We start from the raw sequence: 13,233 nt of genomic DNA, 5'->3' as shown, positions 1-13,233 counted from the left end.
GGCTCATTTCTCCAAGATGGAGAATTTCGGGGGGAGGAGTAAGCTTTGAGAGCAGCTAACAATCTGATATGGGAAATGGAGAGTTTCAAGGTTCCTTGGGACAGCTACATGAGGTTGGCTATTTAGTAAAGCAGCCAGTGCTTTGTTCAGAAATGGACTCCCCCAAATCATGCAGAGAGAAAATTGGCTAAAACCTGTATAATAATTTCATATCAACTTGACATAGTTTTCATAGTGTCTTTGTAAAAAGTGCTTGTCTAATGGCAAAACATTTTATTCAAGTTTATAACTGAAGAAAGGGGATCTTAGCTATGACAAAAGAGTTCTTCACCTGTTACAGTGACAGGCTCAGAGGAGGCATTTAAGCAAATGTATGTCAAAGCAAAAAGGCGGGGCGCCTGGGTGGCTCAGTTGGTTGAGCGACTGCTTTCAGCTCAGGCCATGGTCCTGGAGTCCCGGGATCGAGTCCCACATCGGGCTCCTTGCTCAGCGGGGAATCTGCTTCTCCCTCTGACCCTCTTCCCTCTCGTGCTATCTCTCACTCTCAAATAAATAAATAAGATCTTTAAAAAAAAAAGCAAAAAGGCATATCACCAAAAATTTAAAGAAGGGCAGGATTTGCTCCTTTGCCTCCTATATAAATCCCAACGAGTAACAGTAAGGCATTATAGGTCTGACGTATGCATAGTGTTTTACTTTTCAGAAGAATGCTTTTCTCACCCGTTAGCTCCTTTGATCTTTATAATAATTCTGTAAGGTAGGCAGGGTGGCTGTTATGCCCACTGGACAGATAAAACTGAAGATCAGAGAAAGTAAGTGATTTGCTGCAGGCTACATTACTAGTACTCAGCTAGAAATTAAATTCCTTCCTTTTTATGTCAAGTTCAGTGTTTTCACTACAAACCACCACCTTTTACAACTAGTTAGCAGAGAGGTATAAAGATGTTCCTGCCTTTTGGTGATAGTAAGAATTACCTTCCTGTGTATCCATTCTTACTAGGATCATACTCCTGATAGTCCTCTTAAGACTCTGGAAGATGAGAGGCACCTGGGTGGCTCAGTCGTTAAGCATCTGCCTTCGGCTCAGGTCATGTTCCCAGGGTCCTGGGATCGAGCCCCAGATTGGGCTCCCTGCTCGGCGGAAGCCTGCTTCTCCCTCTCCCACTCCCCCTGCTTGTGTTCCCTCTCTCGCTGTCTCTCTCTGTCAAATAAATAAATAAAATCTTAAAAAAAAAAAAAAAAAGATTCTTGAAGATGAGTGATAGAGTTGAAAGAAGAACTGGTGAAAACTATGTACCAGGACTAGATATACCCTGAGATTCCCAGCCTTCCTTACTGACATCTGACATGTGCCTGACAACTGGGACCTCTGTGGGAACTATCAGCTGGAATACCTTTCCATAGCCTCTCCATGTGGCCTGAGCTTCCACACAGCATGGCAGCTGGGTTTTGAAAGTGAGTATCCCAAAAGAGAGACTGATAGAAGCTGCTCTTCTAACCTAGCCTTGGAAGTTACAGAGTATGACCACAAGTAGGATCTGCTGGGTTTTTCTTTTTCTATTTTTTAATGAACCTTGTAGTAGTATATGCCATGAAATGCCTGTAGCCCTGGCTACCACCTTGACTACAGCTTTGGGAGAGACTTTGAGGCAAAGGCACTCAGCTAAATGGCCCAGATTCATGACCCACAGAAACTGTGAGATAATACTTATTATTTTAAGTCACTAAGTTTTGGGGTAAACCTAGCAGTAACTAACAGATTAGCTAAAGAGAAGTGAGAGAGAACCTTGAATAGTGTTGAGTCTCTGTGCTTCTCCTTACACACTTGACTTGGCAAGCTTGTCCATGCCCATAGTTTGAATTACCCTGTGCAGGGACTTCCAGATCTGTATCTCCATCCCAGAACTCTCATGAACTACAGACTTTTACATCCTACAGCCTGCTAGACTTCTGTACTGGCAGTTCCACGGACACTTCTCATTCAGCTTATCAAAAATTGAACTTGTAAACTGTGGACTTTGGGTGTTATGGATGTGTCTCAATTAGGTTCATTGGCTGCAACAAATGTACCACTCTGGTGGGGAATGTTGATAACGAAGGAGGCTGTGCATGACGGGGCAGGGGTATATGGGAAATTTGTGTATCATCCCCTCAATTTTGCTGTGAACTTAAAACTACTCTAAGAAATAGTTTTAATAAAAATCTGAATTTGCCATCTTCTCACTCAATTCTGCTATTTCTTCAGTGTCCATTCTGTGGGAAAATACCACCTCATGTTTAGCTGCTCAAGTTAGAAATCTGGAATTTATCATTATTTCCTTCTCCCTCACTCTTCATATTCAGTAATAATAATTATAATTATCATAACAACAAAAACAGCAACTAACATTTATGGAAGCCTTACTATATGCTAGGTACTCACTGTTCTAAGCATTTTATGTGTATCAGTTAATCTTCATAGCAACCCTAGGAAATATATCCTATCATGATTCCTGTTTTACAGATTAAAAAAAACAAGTCAGGATGAAGTAACTTGCCCAACTTACCTACTAAGTGGCAGAGGTTGATTTAGAATCTATGCTGTTGGGCAGCAAAGCCCTGCACCCTTTAACCACGATATTCTACTGCCTCCAGTCAACCAAGTCCTGTTATTTCTTAACTCCCATCTCATGAATCTGACCCCTCACTCCTCCACTGTTGCCCACTCAGGTCATCTCTCTATAAAGAGTCTCCAAACTGGTCTTGGTTCACTGAACCCAAAGACTTCACAGTTTTTGGGGGCAGAGGCACAGGAATTATCATCTCATGTGGTAAGTGCTGTATTGAAGTCTGCACCAAGTGCCATGGGATTCCTCTGCATGAGAATCTAGAGAACTAGGAAAACATGACATCTGAGCTGGTACTTGAGGATGAGGAGTTCAAAGATAAAGAAAAGCACGGGTAGAGGTAATTCCATTTTGTTGCACAGGGATAGGAAGGAGCATGCAGTGTTTGAGGAATTGCAAGAATTTGTGTGTGGCACATGACGGCATGATGGGGCTGGAAAGTGGACCAAGATGGTCTGGGAGGGGCCAGGTATACAGCAAACCCTTGGTGAATGACTTGCCACAGATTATCCCTCAAATCTGTAACATTTTGCTAAAACAATGGTGAAATGAAAGAGTCCAGTCGACTGCCCTGCACTTGCACTCAACTTAGCAGCTTTCCTGCCTCTTACCATGACTTAAGGTACCTTTCCACTCTCGCAAAACTATAGTTCACCAGGGCGCCTGGGTGACTCAGTTGGTTAAGCGTCTGACTCTTGATTTCTGCTCACGTCATGATCTCAGGATCGTGAGATCCAGCCCTGCATTGGCCTCCACGCTGAGTGTGGAACCTGCTTAAGATTCTCTCTCTCCATCTCCCCCTGTCCCTCCCCACCATCTACCCCTCCCCCGATGTGCATGTGCTTGCTCTTTCAAAAAAAAAAAAATACAAAAAACTAGACTATGTTGAGTTTCTTTTCTTGGGGGGAGGGGGTGGTTGGAGGAGAGGGTACCATAAACACTATGGTGATGTTCCTGAATTAAAGGATTTGAGGATGTCTCTGTTAACATACCTGGACAATGTCATGTGTGAGCAAAAGTTAACTTTTATAAGGTAATGGGTGATGCATATGAATAAACAAGTAAAATTAAGTAGATGAAAAACATGAACCAGGAGGAAAAAGAATATAGAAAAAATAAAAATCATGAAGTGAGAAAATAAATCAGAATAGTGATTTTGTATTCTGTGTTAGCCCTATGTGACACCTATCATAGGGTTTTAACTTTTAAAAGGAATTGCTCCTAACCCATTGATTTCTCAAGCATATGGATTTGAGAGTTTAATCCACTTAATGATGTTTCACAACTCCCACTGCTTGTACACCAAGGTGCCAGGCTACATAGTCCCCCAGTCTGTGTACAGGGTTTTCAGGAGAAGGTTAATATTAAAGCTGTAAGGTTCATTTAGGGTTCCCCCTTCGTCCTTGAATTGCAGGGCAAGGATTATCAGGGAAGATGGTGAATCTTGAAACAGGCCCAGGAGGTGAGCTCAGACAACAATGCCCTTGTTTTAACAAACCACTGAGGTCCCTCTTTTAACTGTATAGCTAGTAGAAATCACAGAGGGCATAACATCACCACATCAGCAGACATTCATTCTTTCAGGTGCCAGAGTCTGAATGAGAAAGTGACCTAAACTGAAGAAAGCAGCTTGTGTTACAACATATGGCCGCAGAGATCTCGTGACCAGAGGTAGCAATTTAGGAAAGAAGAAGTTTCAAAGCCTAACCTATTAGGGTCTAGGCCAGGAAAATACTAACTCCCCGCCTTCTGCTTCCTCAGCTGCCACTGCCTTTCTCTATTGAAAACCTCCCATGGCCCCTCAGGGCTGCAGCTGACCCAGGAGCAAAGATTGTGCTCTTCACTCTCAAAGCTTCCTGCAGCCTGGGTAATCTGGCTTTTACAGATAATGGAGTGTGTTGTTTGGTAATATAAACTGTCAAATTTATTATGAAGGATCTTTGTTCAGAAAGATCTAGTTTTTTAATCTGCAAATAAAAAATACTGAAGGGAAATGCACTAATTTATTGAGTGGTTATTTCTGAGTGGTGGGGATGTGACTAATTTTTCTTATTGTCTGTTTACTATAATAAGCATATATAAATTCATCAATAAAGAAAAACTCTATTTAAAACGGCTAATAAGGGGGCGCCAGGGTGGCTCAGTTGGTTAAGTGTTTCCCTTCAGTTCAGGTCATGATCCTGGGGTCCTGAGATCGAGCCCCACGGGCTCCCTGCTCAGCAGGGAGTCTGCTTCTCCCTCTGCCCTTCCCCCGATCATGCTCTCTCTCTCTCTCTCTCTCAAATAAATCTTAAAAAAAAAAAAAAACTAATAATGGGAGAAACTCTAGGACTTAGAGAATTGGCCTTCTCTGCCGGTACGGTTTTCAGATAAAAATCTGAAATGACGCATTGGAATGGCCCACGAAACAGCGAGGCTGAGTGCTTACTTGGCATGCAAGCTGAGTCAGGTTATTATCTATGCCTCTGAATTAAAAGAAGCTGTAGCAGAAAGAATATTGACTTGGAGTCTTAGAAAAATACTTTATCTATGAGCCTCAGTTTTCTCTTCTGTAAAATGGGAACAATAATACTTCCTGTGATTAGGTGAGTGACAAGTGAGATTTATTATTTTTTTTAAGATTTTATTTATTTATTTGACAGAGACACAGAGAGAGGAAACACAAGCAGGGGGAGTGGGAGACGGAGAAGCAGGCCTCTCGCTGAGCAGGGAGCCTGATGCACGACTCGATCCCAGAACCCCGGGATTGTGACCCGAGCCAAAGGCAGACGCTCAACGACCGGGCCACCCAGATACCCCAAAAATGCATGAATTCTTATATACAGAACATAACCATCCAGAATGAAGAAAAAGTTGAAAATCTAAACACCCCACCAATAACAACTAAGGATATTGAATCAGTAATCAAAAATATTCTAAAAAAGAAAAGCTGAGGGACCAGAGGGCTTTACATGTGACTTCTACAAATAAGAAAAAAAAAAAAAATACCAATTCTTAAGCTCTTCCAAAAAACCGAGAAGGAGAGAAAAAAATCCAGACTCCTTCTATGAGGACAGCATTACCCTTATGCAAAGGGCAGATAAAGTCACTAGGGGGGAAAAAAAAGGAAACTAAGGCCAACATTCAACATTCCTGGTGATTATTAACAAATCAACTTCAACAACACATCAAAGTGATCATACCCCATGACAGAATTTATAGGATCCTAGGAAAGCAAGGATGATTAATAATGTACAAATACATGTGACATACATGAACGCAATGAAGGATAAAAATCATATAATCATCTCAATAAATAAAGACAATTTTACAAATTTCCAAGAAATTTCCATGATGAAAATGCTCAACAAACTAGATGTAGAAGGAACATACCTCAACATAATAAAAGCCATATATGACAAACCCATAACAAATGTTATATTCAATAAAGAAAAATGGAAAGCTTTTCATCTAAGATAAGAAAAACAAGTATGAAACAGAGTTCTAGAGGGGAGGTGGGTGTGAGGATGGGTCAGCCCGGTGATGGGTAACAAAGAGGGCACATACTGCATGGAGCAGTGGGTGTCATACGCAAACAATGAATCATGGAACTCCACATCAAAAACAAATGATGTAATGTATGGTGATTAACATAACATAATAAAATTAAATAAAATGAAAAAAGAAAGAAAGAAAGACAAGTATGGCCACTCTAGCAACTTGTATACAACATGAAACAAGTTGTAGCCACAGCAATTAGGCAAGAAAAAGAAATTAAACTAATCCAAAATAAAAGAAATTAATAAAATTGTCTGTTTGCAGGTAACATGATCCAGTATATGGAAAACACTAAAGATTGAACAAACCAAAGTGTTAGAATAAATGGAATAATAAATTTCCTTTCTGCACAATAAACATACATAAAACAGTTGCATGTCTTACACTAACAAAAACCACATGAAATTAAGAAAATCCTCTGATTTACAATAAAATACAAAAATCCATTCATACATCAAAAAGAGAAAAATTCTAACGAATAAACAATCAAATAGGTGAAAGACCTGTACACTGAAAGCTATGAAACACAGAAAAAAGAAATCGAATGGGGCGCCTGGGTGTCTCAGTCGGTTAAGTGTCTGCCTTCGGCTCAGGTCATGACCCCGGGGTTCGAGGATCAAGTCCTGCGTTAGGCTCCCTGCTCCGTGGAGAGTGTGCCTCTCCTCTGCTCCTCCTCCCACCTATTCTCTCAATCTCTATCTCAAATACATAAATAAAATCTAAAAAAAAAAGGAAATTGAACAGACACAAAACAACAGAAAGATATCTCATCTTCATTAATTAGAAGACTTCATATTGGGGCGCCTGGGTGGCTCAGTCGCTAGGCGTCTGCCTTCGGCCCGGGTCGTGATCCCGGGGTCCTGGGATCGAGCCCCACATCCAGCTCCCTGCTCCGCGGGAAGTCCGCTCCTCCCTCTCCCACGCCCCCTGCTTTTGTTCCCGCTCTATCTCTCTCTGTTGAAGATTGGAAGCATGCTCCCATGTTTGTCCATAGGCTTGGGCAGCACCTGGCTCTTACACTGGAGCAGCCTGGCTCTGAATCCTGGCACGTCACTGGCTCATGGTGGTCATGACCTTGTGCATATTTGCTTAAAGGCTCAGCACGTCATCTGAAGGGGCAGGGGAGAGAAGAACCAGACCTGTGGAGAACTTCAGGGAAAAGCTACCAGACAGGAGCTGAGGTATTCAGCAGAGGAACAAAGCCAATTCCAAACTACCTCCGGAAGAAAGTCTGGAATAGTAGTCCCATTCTCTCTTTTCTTCCACTCTCCAGCTTCCTCTTGGTACCACCCATTGACTAAAACCAATCAAAAGCCAGAGGGAAAGGGAGCCCATTAATGCAGTCAATAAAGACCAGCCTCACAGGGCACAAAGCAGGTGAAGAGGAGGAAAAATAATTTTCCCTTCACTCTTCTAGGTTTTTGGCTGAGATGCCCCCAACCCCCTGTAAGAAAAGACAAATGAACAGGAGAAAAACAGAGGTTTAATCGAGATTTATTATTTTTAAATGACTTAAATGTAAGGCCTTTTGCTAGACATTGAGGATCGAGAGCAGATAGCCCTTGCCTATCAAACAGTAGCTGGAAAAACAATTACAGTATAGCTCATTAAGCAGTATAATATAGAATACACAGCATCATACAGGAGCACCTAACTCAACCTGAAGGGTGAGGACAAACTTCTTGGAAGAGGTGGTGCCTGAGTGGCGCCTTAAATAATTATCATTTAGAATTAGCCAGGTGAAAAGAAATAAGGTGTATGTTGTGCATGATGAACTGTGAAATGCTATAACATAAATTCGTAAAAGGATTCGATTTTTTAAAGAATTTTCTGATGAAGTGGGGCACCTGGGTGGCTCAGTTTAGTGTCCGACTCTTGATTTCAGCTCAGGTCTTGATCTCAGAGTCAAGGATTCAAGTCCCACGTTGAAAAAAAAATTTCTGATGATGTATATTTTTTATGCTGAAATGCATGGTCCTTAAATGTACAGTTTTGACAAATACACATACAACCCTATTGATATGTAAAATACATTTTCTTCCTTGCAATTATCCCTCCCAGAAGCAACCACTAATCTGATTTTTATCACTGTAGATTAGTCTATTCTAGACCTTTATTTATTTTTTTTTTAAGATTTACTTATTTATTGAGAGAGAGAGCACAAGCCGCGGAGAAAGGGAGAGGGAGAGGGAGAAGCAGATTCCCACTGAGCAGGGAGCCCAACACATGGGGCTCGATCCCCAGACCCTGAGATCATGACCTGAGCCAAAGGCAGATGCTTAACCAACTGAGCCACCCAGGCGCCCTGAAATTCATTTTTATTTTATTTTATTTTATTTTTAAGTAATCTCTACATCCAACGTGGGGCTCAGTCTTACAACTCTGAGATCAAGAGTCGCATGCCCTACCAACTGAGCCAGCCAGGTGCCCCTATTCTAGAACTTTATATATAAATGGAACTATATAGAATATATGTTTTTGTGCAAATCCTCTTTTACTCAGCATAGTATTTTTGATATTCATTCATGTTGTTACTCAATCCGTGGTTTGATCCTTTTTATTGCTGAGTCATATTGCATTGTGTGAATATACCACAATTTCTTTATCTGTTCTGTTGACGGACATCTGGGCTATTTCTGGTTTTTGGCCATTGTGAATAAAGCTTTGTGAACATTCTTATACATAGGTTTGTGTGGATGTAGGTTTTCATTTCTTTAAGATAAGTACCTAGGAGTGGAATTGCTATATTATAGGCTAGATGGTTTGTCTGTCTTTTTAAGAAACTGCCAATAGTTTCCAAAGTGGTTTTACCATTTTACATTGCCACCAGAAAAATGTATGGGAGATCCAGGTGCATTTGGTGTTGCCAGTCTTTTTCATTTTAACCATTCTAGTGGGTGTGTAGTATACCTTATTGTGGTTTTAATTCACATTTCTCTGACAACTAATAGTGTTAAGCACATTTTCATGTGTTTATTGGCCTTCCATGTATATGTGTGTATATATGTGTATATATATATATACACACACACATTTGGTAAGTATTTTTTCAAATCTCTTGGGAATTAGAAAAACAGACCTACAGATTAAGTGCAGTGTCTATCAAAATTCCAATTGTCTTTTTTACAGAAATTGACAAACTGAACCTGAAATTGATATGAAATTCAAGGTACCCAGAATTGCCAAAATAATGTTATAAAGAAAGAAAAAGAGGTTGGAGGACTCACTTCCTGATTTCAAAACTTACTACAGAGCTATAGTAATCAAGACTGTGTAGTGCTGGCATAAGGATAGATACATAAATCAGTGGAATAAAATTAAATTAAGAGTCCAGAAGTGAACCCATACGTTTCTGGTCCACTGATTTTTGGCAAGGATGCCAAGATAATTCAGTGAGGGAAAGAATAGGTTTTTCAATAAATGGTGCTGGTATAACTGGAGAGCCACACGCATAAGAATGAATTTGGATCTCTTCCTGACACCATATACAAAAATAACTCAAAATGAATCAATCACCTAAACTTAAGAGCTAAACCTATAAAACTCTTAGAAAAAAACATAAATTTTTGTGACATTGCATTAGGCAACAGTTTCTTAGGTATGACATTTAAAGCACGAGCAAACAGAAAAAAAAACAAATTGGACTTCATCAAAATCAAAAACTTTTTTGTGTCAAAGGACACCATCAAGAAAGCAGAAAAACAATCTGAAGAATTGGAGAAAATATTTGCAAGTCAGGTCCTGTATCTGGTAAGGACTGGTATGCATAATAAATAAAGGATTTGTAATGCAACAATAAAAAATACAGGTAATCCAATTAAAAATGAGCAAAGGATTTGAACAGATGTTTCTGAAAAGAAGTTAAACAATGGGCCAATAAGCACAGGAGAAGATGCTCAATATCTTTAAACTTCAGGGAAATGCAAATCAAAACCACAATGAGGAACCACTTCAGATCCACTAGGATGGCTATAATAAAAAGAGACTGACAATAATAAGCATTACTGATGTGGAGAAATTGGAACCCTCGTGCATCACCAGTTAGAATGTAAAAAGATGCAGATGCCGCATAAACCAGTTTAGCAGTTCCTGAAAATGTGAAACAAGAGTTACCATATGATCTAGCAGTTCCATTCCTAAGTATGTACATAAAAGAATTGAAAACATTTCCACACAAAACCTGTACTCAAATGCTTACTATTCATAATAGCCCCACAGTGGAAATAATCCAAATATCCATCAGCCAATGAATGAATAAACAATATAGAATATTATTCATCCATAAAAAGGAATGCAGTACTGATTCATGCCTAAAACATGGATGAAGTCATGAAAACATGCTAAATGAAAGAAGTCAGACACAAAAAGCCACATTTTGTATGATTCCATTTATATAAAATGTCCAGAATGGGCAAATCCTTATAGACAGAAAGTAGATTAATGGTTGCCAGGGTCTGAGGGGAAGGAGAGAATGGTGAGTGACTGCCAATAATATTGGGTTTCTTTTGGGAGGTGATGACAACCTTGTGAATATACTAAGGACCTTTAAATTGTATATCTTTAAATGGTGACTTTTATGGTATGTGAATTATATCTCAATTTTAAAAACCAAGAAGAAAGGTTTCAAAATGAAATTTACAAAAACTTTTGTTTTGGAAACCACTGCATAAGCACATCTAGATTATTAGAAGTGGCTGTGTCTCAGAGAGGACAATCATCGCAAAGACTGCTTCCTAGCCCTCTCTTCCTCTCTCATATGCCTTTTCTGGTTGTGGGTCCTTGCCTCTTTGACACCGTCCTGATTCTGCTTACATCTCCCAGTTCAAACTCCAGCCCTGCCTTCCGGATCAGTCTGAATCTGAAGTCAACTTTCCAGTTTTCCAGAATTGAGCCAGCTTGCTTCTCTTAAGCCCTAGTTACCATCAAAATTCATCCTTAAGAAAATAAAAACTAGACTTGAAGTACAGAAAATTTACTTTTGTGGTGCAGACTAGAGATAGCATAGGTTCCATTCAGGTTCTATCATCATTAATCAAGTCCTTCCTCTAACTTTTTGGCTCCAAATAATAGAGTAAGAGTTACTTGATTCATGAGTTCGTGGTGCAATTACTGGTATCCTGCTAGCAGGCAATAATGCCAAAGAGAAAATAAAACAGACATTTTCAGAGAAAGATAGGAAACGATTGCAGGGAAAAGGGAGCAACATCTCCCCTACTGTAAGTTTCTGCTTTCTGTAACAGTTGTTCCTAATGATGGAGTTCAAGTACGCTGAGAAGCCTGCTGCTTCCCAGAGTTTCTCTTAGGAATTTCTGACATTTCAGCGAGTCTTCAAATAAAGTTTAACATTTCTATAATCTATTTATTATTTTAAAGACTGGCAGTCAAATAAGAAATATCTGAGAGGGTGCCTGCCTGGGTGGCTCAGTCAGTTAAGCATCTGCCTTTGGCTCAGGTCATGATCCCAGGGTCCTGGGATCCGCAGGGGAGCCTGCTTCTCCCTCTGCCTCTGCCTCCGCCTGTCTCTCTCTCTCTCTCTGTTTCTGTCTCTTTCTCTCATGAACAAATAAATAAAATCTTAAAAAAAAAAAAGAAGTATCTGAGAGGCAGATTGAACGGAAGACAGGGTGACACTTTTGTTTTCCAGGATAGAGGTTTGTATAGAAAGGAATAGAGTATAGGGGGGTGCAGAGCAGAGTGAGATCACTAAAATGTGAAGACCTATAGGAGGCAAGAGGGAAGGGGCCAGATCAGGGACACGGAAGGGATATGACAAAAACGGGAGACACCTGATTCTTGGAGACAGGCTGGAGAGAAGGATGAGGGCTTGAGTGTGCATAAAGTAGCTCTGAAATGGACAAGAAGAAGAATAAGGAAGCTATAGGTGGCCTATGCTGTGAACTAGTAGGTTCCTAGTTAACTTTTCATTTGGGATATGACTTCATGTGCTAAATTAATGCTGCAAATATTAAGTCAGATCCCCTTAGAGTGTTCTTTTTCTTTGATTTTCATTTAGACTTTTAGGAACTTAAGGAACTCATGCAAAGTCATTGAAGGGTCAAAATGATAGAAGCACTCATTTCACCCAACATTTAATTAAGTTTCAGTAGAATATTTTCGTTATTTTTTTCAAAAGATTTTATTTCTTTATTTGAGAGAGAGAAAGAGAGAGACAGCTAGCACACAAGCAGGAGGGGAGGGGCAGAGGGAGAGGGAGAAGAAGACTCCCTAATGAGCAAGGAGCCCAATGTGGGGCTCAAGCCCAGGACCCTGAGATCATGACCTGACCCGAGCACAGATGCTTAACTGACTGAGCCTCCCAATTTTATAATTGTACCTCTACTAAATGGTCTCAGTATAGTATACCAATTCTCAGTTTTTAAAAGAATTCTTCTACATCCTCTGGTCTCTTAATCTGAAAGAGATGTGGGCTGACAGCCATTCTCTGGACTCACGCTCAACTCCAGAAAAGACTCCTTTAAACTCTCTCAGGGCTGCCACAGCACCGTCACCTCCACTTAACTGATTCTGTTTAAGTGAAAATTTCAAATAAACCACTGAGAAAATGTAGCTGGTCATTTCTTGTCAGCATAGATCAGCTTTCATTTCATTAAGTGAAATTCTGCTTTAAAAAGTTCTTTACCTGAATAGTCAATCAGTATTTTTTTTAAGTAATCTCTATGCCCAATGTGGGGCTCAAATCCATGACCCCGAGATCATAGAATCATATGCTCCACCTGCTGAGCCAGCCAGATGCCCCAGTTAATCAGTATTTTCTTTAAAAGATTTTATTTATTTATTTATTTATTTATTTATTTATTTATTTATTTGCAGGGGGCAGGGAGGGACAAGGGAGGAGAAGCAGAGCAGCAGACTCCTGGCTGAGTGGGGAGCCCGACGCAGGGCTCGATCTCACCTCGATCTCACGACCCTGAAATCATGACCTGAGCCAAAATCAAGAGTCAGATGCTTAACTGACTGAGCCACCCAGGCGCTCCAATTTATTTATTTTAGAGAGAGAGAGAGAGCACACGAGCGTGAGCAGGGGGAAGGGCAGAGGGACAGGGAGAGAGAGAATCTCAAGCAGACGCCC

Source organism: Zalophus californianus, chromosome 11 (assembly GCF_009762305.2).
Source record: "Zalophus californianus isolate mZalCal1 chromosome 11, mZalCal1.pri.v2, whole genome shotgun sequence".
Taxonomy (NCBI): Eukaryota; Metazoa; Chordata; class Mammalia; order Carnivora; family Otariidae; genus Zalophus; species Zalophus californianus.
Note: the sequence above shows the minus strand (reverse complement) of the source record.